The 19,277-nt window shown below is 43.8% G+C and overlaps 1 long non-coding RNA gene across 5 annotated transcripts in view; it reads right to left on the reverse strand.

The window, feature by feature from the left end:
- Positions 1–8,009: 8,009 nt before the first annotated feature.
- The window catches only part of LOC111840016 (uncharacterized), a 45,571-nt gene continuing 34,303 nt past the window's right edge, over positions 8,010–19,277 (reverse strand). Inside the window, exons 2-7 of one of the 5 annotated variants that reach the window (XR_002837258.2) lie at positions 16,063–16,170; positions 15,037–15,210; positions 12,441–14,246; positions 9,083–9,105; positions 8,777–8,997; positions 8,010–8,683 (exon numbers count right to left, since the gene is read on the reverse strand). This is a non-coding gene — a long non-coding RNA (uncharacterized lncRNA). Of the gene's footprint in view, positions 8,684–8,776; positions 8,998–9,082; positions 9,106–12,440; positions 14,247–15,036; positions 15,211–16,062; positions 16,174–19,277 lie in introns of all 5 variants that reach the window. The other 4 variants (XR_002837263.2, XR_002837262.2, XR_011989501.1 and 1 more) reach the window with 4 other exon arrangements.

Below are 19,277 nucleotides of genomic sequence, written 5' to 3' on the forward strand. Positions count from 1 at the left end.
CAGGGCGTCAAGGCCCCGTTTCCCGGCGGCCAGGATGGAAACAGTGGCCGATGATCACGGCGGATTCAATTAGGCGGCGGGCCGGCCGGTGTGGATATATGCATCACGCTTTTCATCGGTGGGACATCTCCGGTTTCACGAGCTGTCGATTACACGGGCCAAGCCGGACCTGGGCCGGGGGGGGGTCTTTACTGGCACGGCGCCGGGGAGCCAGACTCGAAATAGCCACCCGTCTTCGTTCGTGGCCAGCCGTGGAAAACACGGACCCGTTTGTCAATTTAACGACATGGCTGGGGGGGGGGGGGGTGGGATTCCTTTTCACAAACGTGCCATTTGACGCGAGACGTCGACAGGTTAGGGATTGGCCAGGAGCAGCCGTCAGACTTTGCGGACAACAAGAGATGGTGACGTGGGGACAGTTAGCTTTTGTTTGTTTTTTTGTTTTTTTTTTTTACCTGGGGGGGTGTACTCTTTCAATGAGGCCTCAGCCCACCTGAGAAGGAGCAGAGATGCCTTTGGGCTTTGATTAAGGTGACACCCCCCACCACTCACAGTGGAAGGAAATCAAAACAAATGCCTTTCATGTCCACGCTGGAGCCATCTGCGACCGTTCACCTCCATCACACCCCCAGGATGGAGAAGTCCTCCCTCCAACCCCCCCCCCCCCCCCCACCCTCCATGTCAATGGTCAGCAGGGATGGTTAACCATGTGCTTATCAGGTCCTTCGTTAAGTGACTGGTTCTCTTAATTGGACTTCAATAAAGAACGACTCACAGCTGGATCCAATAGAGGCACCAACGCAAATGAAGGATGCATTATTTCACGCGGCAACTCCTGCGGCCTGGGGTGTTATCATCGGCTCGCCATGACGCCCACCTAATGCATTTGGAGGAGGCCAGAGTTTATTTTCCTTTCAATGAAATAAATGGTTTCGTAATTAAATTTCAGCACCCCCCCTCACCCCCCCCCCCCTTAACAGGCACCCCTGACAAGTGCTAATGTATGGGGCGAGCGAGCAGGTCCAGAACATGCAGGCGCAGTCCTCTACCCCAGTTTCTGCAGCAGTGAGCAATCAGACTCCTCTTCCAAAGAAACGTTTTCATTAATCTGCTAACCCTAATGCATGGCGCTCACTCCACACAGTCAAGACACATTCACACCCCGCCCCCCCCCACCACTTTTTTTTCACTCGAGACAAAAATTCATGAAGTGAGCCGTTGTTTGAAACCGTTTTGCGGTCCCTGGCAGAGCAGCCGATGTAAATTTGCTGACTCGGGACCGTGAAAAGATGCAGCTGTCCAGGCTGCGGCTGAACACTGCAGCCCCTGGCGCCCGGTGAAACGGGGGGGGTGGGGGGGGGGTGCAGCTCCGACTGTAAGCTGAGAGTGGTTATTACATCCTCCCCGGGACAGAAAGGCGGGGACCCCGAGGACCGAAATTGAATAAAGCGCCTCATTTGGGCCGCCGTGTTTGCGGGACCTCCTGCATTGTGCAGACGCGCAACCCAGGACACAGGGGTGCGGGGGGGGGGGGGGTGACAGAAAAGATAAGTGAAGAGAGCCTGATGTAAGGGGTGATAAACAGTGTGAACTAATTTGCTACATCCATCCCTCTCGGGGGGTGTCACGCTTCTCTCCAGTGTCTCTCTCTCTCTGCCTGCCGCACACACACTAGAGGGATTGACTGATGTAATCCTCCGCAGGCCCCCGACCACGGACACATAGTTCTCTAATAGCAAGTTGATTATCAACAAGACCGTCCTTTAACACATCGCTGGCATCTGCTTTCCGTCAGCGTTTGGGGGTGGGGGGATCAACGACATTTAACGACGCCTCGCAGCCCCTGCTCGGTCCCAAAACACACACACACACACACACACATTTTAGCGGCACTTAGTAATAGCCAGGCTAATGAAGTAGACGGTTTGGCACCATTTCGATTACGCTGGATCACCTCCCAGACAAACAGCCCATCTAACCCTTCCTCATCCTATGACGTCTGTTTGAGGGGTCCGTCTACCACTTGTATGTTAGGTCGGGGGGCCCCAGCCTCCAGAAAGGTCTGCCTCTGCTCAGCTTAGGATGTTCTGCTCTGCAGAGGTCCTCCAGGTAATGCCTGCGGTCCTGGCAAGCCCATTAGTTACTCATTTGCCAATGTGTAAAAGCACAATGACCGTGTCCCATCCTACATGTAACGTTTCCCTTTCCCAATGGAGGTCCTCTTCCAGTTGTCGTCTACCCCCTGCCTGACCATGTTCTTACTTGTGTTGGTTTCTGTTAAACGGCTCCATCCAAGCCCCTGACAAATTGGTCAAACTAGTCTTCTTACAGATGCATACACCAGATGTTTTTAAGCATCACTTTAAATCAAAATGTTTTTAAACGAGAAATACGAAGGATTACATGACAAGACCATCATACATGTGAGCAGTCGATTTTTATCATTTTGATACATTGCATCTTCGTTATTTGAGCGAATCGTCCTATAACACAGAATGGATCTAAAGAGCTACCACAGTTTCCATCCCATAATTTTTGCCCGGTGGAGTCTGACACATCCACGGGAGGCTGATGTCATCTAGCAAAGGAAAATGCCGGAAAAGAGAAACACCCCGTCGCTCTGGTGGGATAAACAGCCCCGGCGTCGTTCAAACAGCCCTCACCGGGGTCTGGAATATCCATGGGGCCGCTTCCTGGTAACCGTGGTAACCATGCCTCAGTGTGGGTGTCGCTGCAGAGCCCCGCATGTGTCAGACAGCCAGCACAGACAGGCAGGGTGGACAGCAGGACAGAGGCCCCCCCAAGCCACACCTCTGACCTTCACTCGGTATTAACCTACATAATAAGTCAATGCTGCTCCTTATGCCCCCCCCCCCCAACTAGGTTGTGGCAGATAGGGCAAATGGAACCAATTTATACCCTCAGAATAAGGCCGTTTTGGTGACATCTACAATGTTTGCAATGTAAACTTTGTACATATACTAATGGCCAAAATTGTGGAAACATTTTTAGAGACTGCAGAACGTTATTCAACTGATGCTCCAGTTACTTAATTAATTGCCCCATGTATGATATTTGTAACATCCTTTGATTGTTTACAAATCAATAATAATAGCAATGATAGCAGTAATTTATAAAGCATAATGCCAAAAATGCTAGGTGTTTCCACAATTTTGCCCACTAGTGTAGCTACTTCAGGTCAGGAAAAATTTAGATGTGTTTTTGAGGAATGGTTTATCACGCACACAAATGTATATGTATATATACATAAAATACTTGTATTTATTTGACGTTTGATAAAAACTCCACATCTGTCAACCTATCTAACTTCCAGCTACTTATCTATGGGTTGCAGGGTCAAATTTTGTACATATAGTATTTTATAAAGAAACCAATCGTAGTCCGGAGAATGTAAGGGGAAAAAATAAATATAGATTATCAATCTTTTCATCCTCTTGCACTTTTGCGCATGTAAAATGAGTCAGGCTAATTGTGGTCAAAGCACAGAGGGAAACACAAATATGGGGGGGGGGACTCAGGAGCAGCTCGCGAGCTGATGTGGAGGACGCGGGAAACCAGAGACGTCAGTCCCGGGGAGACACACGCCGAGGGTAAACACAAATAATGAAGGAAAATCACCTGACGCCGTCGCGGCTTTCCCGCAGCTGCCAGCCCGAACAGTCATGTCTTTTAGCGCGCCAGTGATGTTTTTTAAAGTGTCATAAATAAGGGTATAATATGCGTTTTATAAACACAGTAATTGATATCATATAGTCGCTCCTTCAAGAGCTCCAGAATGCGTCTAAGTGACGTTCAGAACAGCGGCCAGATCCGCCGACTCGGGTTTACGAAGCACACGAACATCCAGCGGTTTGACTGCGTCTTTCCATGACACCGTCTCGGGTCAGACTCGCCTTCACGCCTTCTCGAGTGCTGCCTCTGCGGGTTTTCTCTCAAGTGCACTTCGGTTTGTTTTCCGAGGGTGATTATGCTGAGGTTTTGAAATGCATGTAGTAGGAAAGGAAGCTTAGCGTGACACCACACATGCTCTGATACTGTGCCCTTACCATGGACACCACAGATTTAGTGTGGCAGTTATCCTCCCCTGCAATAGGGGGCGACTGTAAGTCAGGCCATCTGTAAATGTACTGTGGGGGTGCATGTTGTTTTTGTACGTATTTCTCTTACCTTGCTGTTTTAAAGGGGTAAAAATGTTACAACCACCAATGCAATAAAAGAGGTTTTGTGCCTCTCAATTGATCCTCCGCCTGAGCTTTATAGACACTGTATTCTCCATCTTCTGGCCAGGCCAATATGGGAACCGGTAAGACAAAAAAAATAAAAATTAAAGCCCCCCTTCAACTCCTGATCATGCTCCTCAGTTTTTGAAGCTCCCCACCCCCAGCCCCCATCCCTGACCTAACCATTTTTCTGCCTGACTGTATGTTTGATCCTGGGGTGATCAGGTTACATCGTTACCTGTATGTCAGGTTGGCATCCCGTTTTCACAGGAAACAAACGATGGGAAAAGTAACCAGTGAGGAGGAGCACGGGAGGGAGAAGCAGTTTCAACAAATAGACGCTTCATGTATTTTCTGTCTCCGTTTCTTTTATTTGGCGGCCTGGTGTGAGAGTGTTCACAGAAATGCCCTGGGACTAATTAAACAACATGAATCATTTTCTCCACCTTTCGCCAGCCCTAATTAAGCAATAAAGACAGGATCGCCTTTTAAAGACGTGCACTAGCTAAGAATTTAAAGACCATTAAAGGGATTTTCACTGCGATCCACATGCTCACACCCGGGGCACGTAGACTAGCCATCGGGCACGAGGCAGTCTCGGACCGGGGGGTGGTTGAGAGGACGGCGTAAGGCACACGCGACTCGTCGCTACGTTGTAGTATCGGGGTGGGACTCGTGGCATTTCGAATGCACCACGTACAATGTTTATGAAAACCTGGAAGACCTTGCACGCATAAACTGTCCTGATATGATATTTGACCCCATCACTTTCTAGAGCGTCAGTCGCTGTATTTCTATGTAGCGGCTGTTTAAATATGTACATTGACCCCACCGTAGGAGTGACTACATTGATCTGGCCTGACATTGATCAGTTCTGATAGAATCCTTATTTATTTTATTTGTTTAATTATACTATTTAATAACGCATAGTTAAATTGTTTATTGCATGTTAAATATGCTGGAGCATATTCATATCCAAATAGCTTTTTGCGATTCCTACTCGGCCTGTTTATTGTTACCAAGTCCTAACCAGAATGTTTATTGTCCTAAACAAGTTATGTATCAAAACAAATGAAATAATTATGTGAATTCTGTATTCTGAATTTTCTATTCTGTATAATTTATGTAGCCTATAAGAAAATTTGGTAGCAAATGCAACTGGAAATTGATTTTCACGCGTACCGAAATGTCTGAATTACTGAAATAATCCCTAGAATTTTTTTCTTAGGACAGGGGATTATTTTGCAGTGGTGGTGGGTAAGAAGGGTTGTTGACAGATTTACGACTTTTAAAAACAAGGGGGACGTTCACTGCTTTTTGGTCTGATCGTCTTCATCGCCGCTTCTCCTCTTCGTTTTCTCACGGCGCAAACAGGCGTTCCATATTTCTCAGTCAAACTGTCACATCCTGATGCTTGCTTTTATGCGCGTATTCAACGTGTTAAATTCCAGTCATCGTAACAAGATACGAGAATGTGAAGCGTCATATCAGATCGTTTTGAATTTCCGCAGTGTGTGATTTTTACGTAACGGAAAAAAAACTTTTAAGACCTACAATGTCTGTAATGCGTAGTCCAGTGCGCCGGATTTGTAGAAATACGGCGTCGGAATAAGAGGGCTGTAGTGCGCTCTGTCTCCCCGTGTTATAAATCAAGGCAGTCTACTGTTTCCTGTCTCCAATAAGACCCCCCCACCAAACTCCACCTATGTTCCCTGCTTACGACCAGTTCCGCGCGGCCAGCGAGCCGCTCTTTACGGTGTGAGACCAGTCAGACCACCAGGAAGCCGGACCGCTGATGGAGTTGTGCGGCGCAGCAAGCGTGCAGTTTGAATAGGGAGACTGCAGCGCGCTATCCATTACGATGGCTTACGTGAAATACAAAACGTCTGTGTTGTTGTATGGAATCGGTCCGTCGCTTTCTATAGAAAACTGAATTATATTACACATTGGTTTGTTGCAAAAAATATCTTAAATGACAGCTATGTTTAACATCCACAATTGTACTGAGCATATTTTTAAGAAAACATTATCCTATCGGTCAATGACAATCAATCGCATATGATGATGATTACGATTATTATTATTGTTATTATTATTATTATTATTATTATTATTATTAATAATAATAATGGCAATGATAATGATAATGATAATAATATGATTAACCTAATAATAATAATATATTAGCAATCTGTTAAGATTTTAGATACTGCCAAACAACGAATAAAACTGTTTTGCAGTTTATGAGATGTTTGTGTTTTTATCATAGCGTAGCCTACATTTAAGTATTTTAAAAGCATGTTCAGCTTGCAGTACGAAGACCATCTTTAACAGAGTTATGATATATGTATTCTTTAGGTGGGAAAGGGGATAGGCATAGGTGTATATGACTGAAATACTATCCATGTTAAAACTTTTATTTCGCTTTATTCTGAAAATTGCAAACAATCCCCACGGCCAGAACCGGGCGAGTAATTCATTGAAAGACTTTAAGCCTCTTTCAAACAATTTTTTTAAAATTAAAGTGCCACTTAGGAATAATTATGCCTATGTTTTTAAACCAGAATAAGTAGGAAAACAACAATTAAAAGTGAAATATTTTTTCCACGTTCAAATCGAGGTCTGATGAGAGGGGAAGTATCTGTTTTCTTAGTGATTAGGGCAATTTTACTGTCGTGGAGCAGTAAATCCAAACCATTCACTTCTGCAGATTATTACAGACAACATCAGACGTTTTTGGTGCCTGGATGTTAGACCTGTATTGGGCGGGATTTTCTTTTTTGGTACTTTCAAAGTAAAATAAACCTTCTCATTTAATTACATAGATTTTTGTATATTTGCCCGCCCGCTTTCCTCAAACAAAAAGATTGATTTTCAAAACCGTGCACGACTCACGGAGGCGCGTGCCCCATGACACATAAATCTTGATTTTATAGACATTTATTAGCTACATTATTATTAATGCAACACCAGTTGATGACTGAAAGAAAGTTACATGAACGAATTAATGCCGTATTATCTTAAAATGTATAACTCCTCAATTAAGGATTTCAAGAGTGATATTTTAAATATTTTGGTATTTACTCATGAATGATGAACTAAGATTTCTTTTTTATTATTCATTATTTCATTTGTGTAATGTGTTTTGTGAGACTGCAGAAAGCGAGGCCTGAAGGGCTTCGAAGCATCAGGGCGCACGTGCAAGAAGAGACAGACTTGCGCTGTCTTAAGTGCGACAAAGACTCATTTTTTTCTGCCTGCTTCTGGCCCACTGTTTTCATAGTCAATCAATCGATTCTGCAGGTCCGACGCATGTTTAAACGGCACTTGGACTCTTTCCACGTCGCGGCCCCTACATGAGAACGCACGTGCATTTGAGGTGAGATCTGGATAGTATCCTCACTGCCAGAGAAGGATGTGAGCAATTACCAATTCTCAAAACACTACTTTACCATAGTTAAATGTATTACACGCCTCTTGCTTGCATCGACGCTGTTCCTCACTTCAACCTGTGAAAACCAGACTTCTGGAACACGATTTTTTTCAGTAGAAAAAAACCTGACAGCAATTAACCAATCATCATCATCATCATCATCATCATACACACGCAAACATGTGCGACACAGGATCTAATTTGCGCCAGACGATGTGTTTTGAAATCAATTAGTCTCTTTCAGCTCGAATGGCGCGCGGTACGTTTTTTAATTATTACTGTAGTTCCTTCATAATGTGGTATAAAATTAATAAAGCAAGGTGACCCAGCCGCACAATAATCTACTATTTGTTTTTAATGAACATAAAAAGACAAATTAGTGCCTTTGTAGGCTTTTCCGCTCTAGGTTAGGTTACAATATCAGGATGCTTTTGTCACAATGCCATCACTCTAGTTAATATTTAACGAGTTCTGCGAAAGAAACCTGTTGCAGGTTGTAGCTACAGAGGCAGGTACTTAACCAGCAGCACTCTAACCAATCCCTCACCCTAGCAAAAGCTTTCCCCAGGAACCTGCGACTAGACAAAGACCGCCTGGATTCCAGAGTGGCACACATATTACGTTCTGTCCCAGAATTGTCCCATAACATCTGCATTATCTGGATAACTCCCAGAGATACTAGCACATTCCAGGAATGCCGCCTCTGGAGATGGCCAGAAGGTCTCCCCGCCTCAAAACGGTTGTCCCTTGACGCGCCATGCAAGATTCATCTCTGCCACTAAGACACAGCAGCAGTTTGCTTCTTTATGGGGCAGCCAGTTTGCTGGGACATCAGCAGGGTCGTTGGCTGCTTGCTGAAGGAGCATCATCCTGAAGAAGATTGCTGATGTCTGATGGTCAGACCTGGCGTTGCCAAAGGGAACCATTCAGCTCTAGGGGAGAATGTCAGTCAGAAGGGCGAGTAGCTGAGGGATGATGAGGGCGTCTAGCAGAGGCCTTGTGCTTTTAGCTAAATATCAAACAATGAAGGGCTTTGTGAGGGAGGCAGAGGCCATGTTTGAGCATAAACATAAACCGGTAAAAACGTTTTTTTTAAGCTGACCTTTATACAGACTGAGAAGTACTTTGCTCTCCAGGTGACCCATGCGGGTCTATCCAAGGGACGCTGTGAGATTCAAGCTGCTCACCGGTTTTTGTGAAATAACGCTGTGGAGCGGAGTAACAGTGTCACCTCTTGGTTTTTGTTTCCACAGGAAAAGGCGAGACTCGGGCGCGGGCTGACTTCTCTGGGGGCCCTGGGCTGACATGGGTGGGGAAGGGGCCCTAAGTGGAAACGAGGGGGGATTAAAAATGGCAGAACATCAATAATATGCTAATCAAAGCAAAGGGTGCCAGCGGTAAAGCTTACCGATCCGGGTGGGGGCGGGACTGCTGTCGGTAAAATTCACCATGGGGGAGGAGGGGGGAGAGGTATCATGCCAGAGGATTGATCAGCCAAATGTAAGATACATGATATTATTATAGATTATAATATTTTAACCAAAATAGTTACACGCCTGGTTTGGAGTGCATTTGATCTATGTGTTTTGTTTCTAAAAAAAGAAAAGTGGGGATCAGCATGGGGCCCCCTAGAGTACTGGCCTAGGGCGGTCTGCCCCCACCCCCCCAAATTCTTCCCATGATGAAACTATTGTTGCTGGCAGATGAGACAGAGAAGAGGACATCAGCAATGGAAAACAAGGCCAGTTAGGCAATAAACTACAGAGGTGAGACCTGGGGTCTGCATGCTGCGTCAGGCTGAGCCGGACCTGTCACCCCCAGACCTGTCACCCCCAGACCTGTCACCCCGGAGAGGCCAAGAGGAAGACTGCAATCAGCTGAGCTGAAACCTGACACAGGTGAAGCACGACTGTCCAAAAGCATCTGAGTCACAGTGCAGCGCAAGAGACAGGCTGCAAACCGGAACCAGAGCCCAACGCAGGCTGGGGACAAAGACACGAGAACCGAAGATGTGAGTATTTAGGGACTGACAGGGGATCTGTACTGGCTGCAGACAACAAGCACACTGGAAAACTCAAGCAGGGTAGAAAAAAAATTACGCGCATATGTGCATTAAGGGGCCATTTGGGGACTTTTCCCCAATTACAACAATATAAAGGTGGGGGGACCCTGCCTAAGACAGTAAATCAAATGTCCCTTTGGTTACACCAAGGGCTTCAGCGGGGATGTTAAAATAAAAAACAAACTTTTTTTATTTTTTTAAAAGGATTTCATCTGTTCTCCCTGAGGACTTTTATGACTGTTTTATTTTACCGCTTCAGTTTTGACAAATATTATTGAGAGCATTTCCTAAATTCAGTGAGGTCAGTTTCGTAAGCAGTTACAAAACAGAATTTTACTATTCATTAACTGTAAATTCATATACGAAACTTAGTGACAACTAAATTACATTAACATATGTGTTTTTCACCGTATTTGCTTTTGAGAAAATCACCACATTTAAGAAGGTTACCAAGAACAAATCTATTATATTGTGATACATTAACTGCCCCGGTCACACGGGCTAGAAATATTAAATCTAATAACAGTTAAAGCGTTATAGAAAGACTCATTAAAGCGATTTGGGGGAGCGCGCGCGGGACTCTCACCTCATTGAACGATACTACGCGTCATTTAACGCATCCAGTGACGACGTGACGACAGCAGTCATTTAAATTTATAAATCAATACATGTACTCGTCAAAACGAAAAAGAAACCGGTCACATCGTTTTGTTAAGCGCATTGACGGTGTTATTTCTACCGATAAGTTTAACTTTCATTGATTTCTTTGAACGTTCATCCAAAAACGGTCGTGCGTGACACAATATAATTAATATTATTTTTATTATTGAATAGATATAATAATTATGAACACCGAGTCATTCGTGTCAGTGGTAGTATTAATAGAAGTATTTGTTGCTAAAAACGCTAAATGAATGTAATCATTCTTATATAAATGGGGCTGTTGATATATTTTGCAGTCATAACATTTTTTCCTTGACAAAATACATATTTTCCCTTAAATGTTCAAATCGTATACACACATATAAATTGCACTTTTAATTTGATTACTGCCCACGTAACATTGAGTTCATTTTTCAGGTGCCTAGTCTAATATATATATATATATATACACACACAGAGATGCACAGGCATATTAATTTAAGCCGTCTCGCCAAAGCATTGGTATTTAGCCCGTCTCTCCATGTGGGTGTGACCTTCAACGGCGTCTTCTTCACAGTGAGCGAGAGTGTCAGTGTTGGACATGTGGCCTACGATGCCCTATGCCGGGACAGGTCCCCAATGGGACCCCGGCTCTAGTTTGTTCGTCCAGAGCCACTTCACTATCCCACATACTCATCTGCACTGAATTAAGGGTGTGTCGTTTCCTGGATCCCTCCCCCACCCAATCACGGGTGCGGGTTGCCAGAGCGCCGCCTCATTAGGGTTAATGCCGGTGAGACCGGGCCCTAATTAGGTGAGAGATGTCCACTGGAGCCCAGCAGAGGGCTTTAATTCAATCTGAAGGATCCTGTTTTGACAGAAGCAAAGAGTTACCAGGAGTGACTGGGTGAACTGGGGGGGCATGGGCAGAGCAGGGGGCTGGGAACAGAGAGGGGAAAAAATACGTGAAAATTGATACAAAATGAAAGATACCCCATGTGTAAGTGTATCAAAATAAACTACAAAATACAGCCACCAAGTGAAGTATTCAAATAAACTACAGTATTTTGCCATTTAAAAATTAAAAATACATTTAATATACTTATATTCTATATTAGCCTGTTCCTTCACAAAGACATTAACTCAAATGGCCGAGGATAAGAGTCACATTTTTTCGCTGCTTAATGAGCCACAGTACAAATGTGAAACCAAACAAAAGATCAAATTTTCCTAAGTGTCATAAATACATCCCAACTACTCACGTGAACATTCAGATAATGGTAAGGCAATCGAACAAAAATAACAATAAACTCAGAAACATTGGGGTTTTTGTAATTTAGTTTACAAAATATTTTCCACTTTGCCCCACAAATGTAAATAACTCAAATCAACAAAATTTAAAATGAGAAATTAAAAACACAATTTAAATGCTTTACTCAGCATCTTAAAAACATGAAAGACGAACAGCCCTAAATGGAGCTTGTAAGTCTTTTGGTTCAACAGAAGTGATCACCTGTCGGCTCTAATTTCATGTCGGCTCCTTATAATGTCTGAAAAAACGAAACTTCTTCTTTGTGTAGCACAAACGCTTTGCACACATGACATCATCATGGCTACATTATAGGGAAAGCATTTCTTGTATATTTCTAAATACAAAAACACTGAACATCAAAGTATTTTGATACAAATCACATAGTAATTTTTATTAAGTCAGATACAAAAAAAATACAATTTTGTATTTAAAATACAGGTACCAAAATATTGCCCCCAAAGCCCTCATCCCCACCCCCCCACCCGGGGCTAAGAGTCGGTACAGATGGAGGTGTTAAAATGTGCACCATGGTGACAAAGCCATGGGCACCAAAACTCTTTTGCTATATCTTATAAAAATCACACATGATAATTATTCCATTCCAAACAATACTTAATTCTCTGATTATGGCATTCAAATGCTAGGTCTCTCATCTCGCCAACTCTAAAATGGTGAATTTGCCAAATTACCCAATAAAATTAATGATGATAATGAACACCTCATTAATACTTCCATTAATTGTAGACATACGTGTGCCGATGTTTCCATACATTACAGCCACAGCAAAGGGACACAGCATGTTCTGATGACTTGTAAAACTTTGATGATTTGTCCATTTATTTTGGACAGATTTAAAATAGATTGTAGAACAATGCATTTGCCGCTAATATCCAGCTGTTGACAGACAGAGAGAGAGAATGCGTAAGTAATAATAATGCACATTAAACCGATCCCAACATCTCTGCCTTGAGTTTGACTCCAGGCACGGTGAAGTGGAAGGAATTTAAAACAAACAAGGTCACAAAATGACCCTATTCACCATGTCCCCCGCTATGTTTGAGGCTGACCTCTCTTCTACAGCTGAAAAAAAATAATTCCAGATTCAATAAAAATGTCAAGCTTTTCACACATCAGATACACATGATCTTAATTAATACTCATAAATATTCTGCCAGCAATAAAACCCAGGATAGAGAAGCACAACGTTGATATTCACTATACGTAAGTGTTCGTTTTCAAAAATTCTACAACGGACTCGCAATTTGGCAAAAACCCACTGTTTCCAGGCCGAGTCACTTCATGAAGAACAACGGCAACACTTATTTGCTGATTGTTATTTACTGTATCTCCTCATCTGTTTTCCATAGCCGCTTGTCTTATGCAGGCTTGTGGTTTTCCAGACCCTGTCCCTGAAGCAATGGGCGTAACGCAGGGAGAAACCCAAGGTGCCCACCCATTACAGGTTTCACAGTTACATTTATATCACTGTATTTTGATGTGATAAATCAGAGCCTTAATAAAACAAATATACTGTCTGACGTAAGACTTGCAGAAGTGTTCTGTGTGTGTGTGTCTGTGTGTGTGATTGTGTTCTTGGGGGTAGGGGAATATCATCCTCTGATGTACTAACATTGGATCCTCTGGTTTCCTGCCATTGATCAAGAGCCGAATGTTCAGCTGATGGGCCGAACGTGGAAACCCGATCGCCCAGGAGCAGGGATGGGCAGGGGAACAGCGAGTGTGTGTGTGCATGTGTGTGTTTGGGGGGAGGGGGGGGGGGGTTGGATTCCATTAATGCCCATTTCAGATCCTTCAAAAGTGCTGCCACGTCGCGCTAATTCACTTCCGTACCTTCGCTCTTTGGGTAACAGGTACAAATAACCAAGTATGGTGTTAAATGAACTTTATAGGTCACACATCACATGACCTGCATATAAACCACGCCGTGTCACATATATACACCCAGACGTAATCTGCTGAGATTGTGTCTAATCTCAGCATGGTGGAAACACCAGAAATGTTAAATAAATGGCTACAGTTACACGCAGCCACACAACGGGGAGTGTTTCCCATTAATGGCGTCTCCTCTCTCCCACTCTCCAGGCTGGCTTGTTTATTTTCTGCCTCTCGCTGGATCTCACTCCTGGACGTTGATATCCCGGCACAAAGTAAAATGTCAGATTTATCACCGAACCAGATGTTTGTGAAGTGTCACTCATATCCCGTGGACTGTTTATACATTTACAGGCCTGTTGCCATAACATGGCTTCCTATTACTGCTCTCCCTATCACTGCCTAGGCTCTGAGTGTTACTCACTCTTCACCCCCTGCTTTGGTGTGTGCACGCACGTGTGTGTGCTTATGTATGTGCGTGTCGTGTGTGTGACGGCGGGGCAGTAGTGGTCACAGCAGGTGTCATCTGTTTCCGTTCATCCCCAGACTCAGTTAGGCACTCGTCTCGTCGGGTCTTGGCTGACCAACCTTCCCTCTAGAGTGGGAACTGATGAATCAGCCACATAGGCCACTTTCACCCATGTCGCCACGGCAGCAGGGCAGCTGGGAGTAGGATCAGACCAGATTAATACAAAAACACAGTCAATGATCAGTAGTGAAATATGTTTTTATTGCTTCCTACACATTTATGAGGGAATATTTCGTTCAAACTGAATAGCACTTTTATGTCCAGTTCTGAAAATAGACATACAGACGCTCCTCTACTTACGAATGAGATATGTTCTGAATGGCCGTTCGTAACTTGAAATGTTCGTAAGTCATTATTCAAAATCATTTTAGGGGTATACGCAAGTACAAAGAACTAGGATGCTGGGAGTACGCACGCTACGCAGCTGCACGGCGTATGAGGCCAGAAGTCGTACTAGATGGAATTGGCGCACAGAAAAAAAAATTGATGCTACGGGCAGGAAATGGGAGCCCAATGAACACCCTTTGGGCTTACAGTCCTCTTCGTTCGTATGTCTGAAAGTTCGTAAGTTGAAAGTTCGTAAGTAGAGGAGCGTCTATATATGGCAAGGACAACATGGAAATACACAGATATAAATATGCTGTGATTTCAAAGACCTAAATTAATACCATCTTTTGGGTGTGTTAAAAAATTACCCAGGTGTACGATTTCACCCCAGTGTTAAGTTAAAAAAAATTGCATTGGTTTTTGCTTTATCGGCCTCAAATCTTATATTGACAGGGAATTATTTTTTCTTCTTTTAAGCTGCATTAAGTTGCATCACCCATATTTATGTAAGATTTCAACATTAACGACCAGGTCTTTTGCTTGGAACGAGGTCTGAGGTTGCAGAAATAATCCAGATGGATACGTATGTGTACTTACTTTATCGCTGGCATCCCCTGAAGTAAAGTCAAGTCCCAGCCAAGCTGCCGATGAAGCTGCACATCTCTGCTTTTAGAGATTTCGCTCCGTTTAACTTGAAGATTGCCAAGCTGAGGAAAAGAGCGAATCTCTCCAAAAGCTGCTTTTTTATTTCTTCTCTTCTTCTTCTCTGCTCTTTCAAAATAAGCAGCATAAACATAGTCTTATCTGATTAGATATTAAAAAGTAGTTTCCTTGAAATGCTGATATCACTGTATTTAGCCATTGTGTTGTCTCAGCCTTATGGCAAACAATTAAAATTAATCTGACAATAACATAACCAAGCAAGTACATGCTGTTACTAGTGGGTCACACTATTTGTGTGTTTTTTGCATGAAAAATACTTACTTTAGGCACTCATATCCATAACACAAATTGTTTTCATTTTACTGCTGGAGCAGCATGTATAGAATAATTCTACAATATTTACAGTACTAATAATAAGATGCCTGCACTTGTCTTCATCTCTAATCTCTGCCATCAGGGGTGTCTGGATGATTTCACGCCATCACACGTGTACTTTTCTAACACCCGCAGTGTTTACACACTGGGACTTCAGGCCGTGTAAGAAATGCACACGCAGCACTGTCCCTTGGAGGGAACTTACTGCAAATAATCATTTCCATCATACTTCAATGAATCGTTGCTGGAGTAAATTAGATGCGGACCTCATTCCACAGCCGTATGCCATGGCGTCGTCTGCAGCCCAGAACGGCGTCATTTTAAATGCTCACCTTTATTCCTGTAGTGCTTGAGAAAGCATTTAAGCACCCCCAGGAACTAAAGTAAAACAAACTGGGGCTGTTATAGACCCAATCTGCAAACAAAGCTTCTGGGGGGGGGGGGGGCTGAAGGGGAAGAGGAAGTAAAATGTGTGTGAGGGGACTGGACCCAGTGTCTTCTCCCTCAGCCCCAAGAGGAAGCCAGGGCGACCATGAGAAAATAAACACCTGATGGCAGCAGAGGATTATGGGACATATTGTTTACCAAATATATCCTTTTCTGGGTACGATTCGGCTCAGTGGACAAAGGGTCCAGGACGTGCCAGTCGGACATCCTTGCGACGCTCTCTGGTCCACGCGGCCGCTTGCGGTGCTGCTGTGGAAGCACAAATAAGGAAACCAAGAGAAAGAGGAATTAAAAAGAGTGAATTTTCTGATTGTTATCAGGACCCCGAGCCCTGTGCCCTGACCCCGAGCTGCAGTTTCCTTGGAATGTGTTTCACCTTCCTAACATGCACACTCAGCACACGCTCTTTGGAATTAAAGTTTACCGCAGCTTAATATGACCATAAATATAATAAAGTAAAATAAATACTGCTTTAACCTCACTCCAAATGTAATTACAACTTAAGAAAAAAAATCTTATTTTATATAAACAGATTATTTCCAGAATTTATGCTGGGACACTAAAATTGGGTTTACGAGCTGAGGGAATAGGACCGATTAAAGTGGGAGGCTTTTTTTGAGACGGCAGTGTGGCATGGAGATGTGGACTCACAGGGTCCATGTGGGCATCTTCAGCGCTTCCAGCGGCCTGAACTCCACTAGCTCCAGCCAGCTGACCGTAAAACCGCAGGATCCCCCACACCGACTGATCCCCCCCCCCCCCCCTTTCCAGCTCATCTGACTCGTCGCAGCCTGCAGATCGTTCACCTCTGATCGCGGTGGCCACTGCTAGTGTCAATCACGCCGTCAGGGGGTAAAAATATTTTGAGGAGGCTAAATGAACCATGGGTCGGTGTTGCCAAGAAGAGCGCCCGCCCTGCCTCAGGCTCCTCCGAGCCCCGGCTCCGGTGCCCGCAAGGCCTCGTCTCAGGCCTAAAATACTGCTTACTCTTGCAAGCCTGTTTGTTTTTGATTTATGGGTGCCAAGCACATTCATTTATCCGTGCTTGTGTGTGTACTGCTGTTCTGCAATAACTAAACTGGCACTTACAGGGAACACAAACATACACTCAACCAAAGTAAGACTAGCTGCCGGCCATGCTTCGGGACATGCGTCAAAAACGTTGATATTTCGGTCTGTTTATAAAACTTCACCCAGCTTATGGAATTGACATTGATTATTCACTTATTGTAGTAGGCCTATCTTATTTTATGCACATGCAGCAGGGGAATCATCGTGCAATTACGATTGCGGTATCTCCTGTTCACTGTCTGTATGCGTTTTTGTCGTTATCATCTGCCTTTTTATTTGGCATGAATTTTGTTACTGGCGTGGTGCATTTCGTTTTTCGTTTTTCTCATCTTACGCCTTTTTGCCTACGGGCGTGATTGCTCCACTTCTTTGTATTAAGCAGTAAATACTTTTGCGAGTTTGTGGTCTTCAAAAACAGCGGCGCACGTGAAAAGCAGAATAAATGGCCACGGCAGATAAGCAAATGGGGGGTGTCAGGCGAAGCCCAGAGGCCGTAAGGACACCGAATCCCGGCTTGGCTGCTGAGAGGACGGGGGATGCTTCAGTTAAGCCCCCGGCTCTTAAAATAAACACGTGCGGATTTGATGAATGATCAGCGGGGAGATGCGCTCGCTCTGCGCGCATCCCTCTGCAGGAACCCCAGTGATGTCAGCCGGTCACTGTAAGCCCTTTCCGGCGGAGCAACGCCAATCATTTCTCATTTCATTTTTTCTTTCCCTGTAACGTCTTTTAATTTTACAATTCGCCGTTTTTTCCCTACTACGAATTCCTTATTTTGCTTTTTACATAAACAGTAAACGAATACATTTTTTCAGAATTGCTTTCATTACTATTAAAAGTAGTATTCCGAACTTAAATAACAGTTAAACATTCTTCCAATCACTTTCCCCATTAACTGCAATAGTAGACCTATTTGTATTATGTCTAAAGCCTGTTTATAGCTGATGTTTATAGCTTTGAGGCGGTAATCAATTACCAATTACAGTACCGTCCAAAATTATCGTTTCAAACACCGCCAGAACTGGGGTTATAAAACTGACAAAAATCAGTGTTACTACTACAGGGATCGTTTCCACTACGAGCAAACGATGTCTGTTTAGGTTAAGCCAAGGAGGGGGAAGACAATTAAAATGTATGAAGAGGCAGAAAATAATGCGGGTATTCGACTGTTATTCATGGGGGAACTGATTGTAAAAGGCTCGTTCCGTACGGTTCTTTTCCTACCTCCCTCCCCATCTCCGGCCCCATACCTCCTCCCACCCACCTACCGTTAGTGCGCTGAGTGGCCCCAGCCGGATTCCTGAAAATGCCGCCCCAGGCCAGGTTTCTCAGCTGTGCACGTGGAAGACCTGTCATCCCGTCATAAACACTTATTAAGAGGTGATTAATATTTTAATGAAGAAAGACCACCATTGTTAAGGGGTACGCAAGTCCTTCTAAAATGCCTCTGCAGGCAGCGAGAGAGAGAGAGAGAGCACAGCAGCGTCTCATTCGTCATCTGAGGACTCGAAGGCCCCTCTTCTCATTTGCCTAAACTTACCCCACGGGCGGGGGTTTATACAGGGGCAGATCCAATTTTTCTTTACACATTTAGCGGAACGCAGCCCACACAATCAGGCAAGACGGTTTCTGGTTTTTACGCGAAGAAATCCCGGCTTAAGCCGCCGATGGCGCCGCGCGAATCACATGCTTTTAAGAGCGCGGAAAAGCCCCGGGGCTGGGAAACGACGGGAGAATGAAATAACAGTTTCACGAGAAGATATATGAGCACTCGTCATTGTCTTAAAGCTTTTTAGATTTTTTAGTTTTAGATTTTATTTAATCTGTCGAGGTTGTTATAAAAAATAAATATCGGTAACACTTTACTTAAGTAAAGGTCCCATGTATAATGCATTATAGACACCTTCATAATGCATTATAATGACTTATACTGACCATAATAATGCAATATCTAGGTATCTACAGTGCATAGATCAGAGCTTCACAGAGCATTCATAATGCATAATAATCATGGCTATAACGTGTCATGCCTTTTAATAAATAGTTATAGCCGTGTTCATGATACTTTATGAATGCATTATAATGCATTATGAAGGTATCCATAATGCATTATGATGACTACTTTAAGTAAAGCGTTACCAAAATAGCAAAAAAAACAATGCTTTCAATTGCAGGATTAACCTTTGAGTAGTGGTTGCTTATCAGCCTTTCCCATTAAATGTGACATAGGGTTTGTATTGAGGCTGCCACCAAGAATTCCAGCAATAACAAAAACCAAAAGC

This window comes from Paramormyrops kingsleyae, chromosome 3 (genome assembly GCF_048594095.1).
Source record: "Paramormyrops kingsleyae isolate MSU_618 chromosome 3, PKINGS_0.4, whole genome shotgun sequence".
Taxonomy (NCBI): Eukaryota; Metazoa; Chordata; class Actinopteri; order Osteoglossiformes; family Mormyridae; genus Paramormyrops; species Paramormyrops kingsleyae.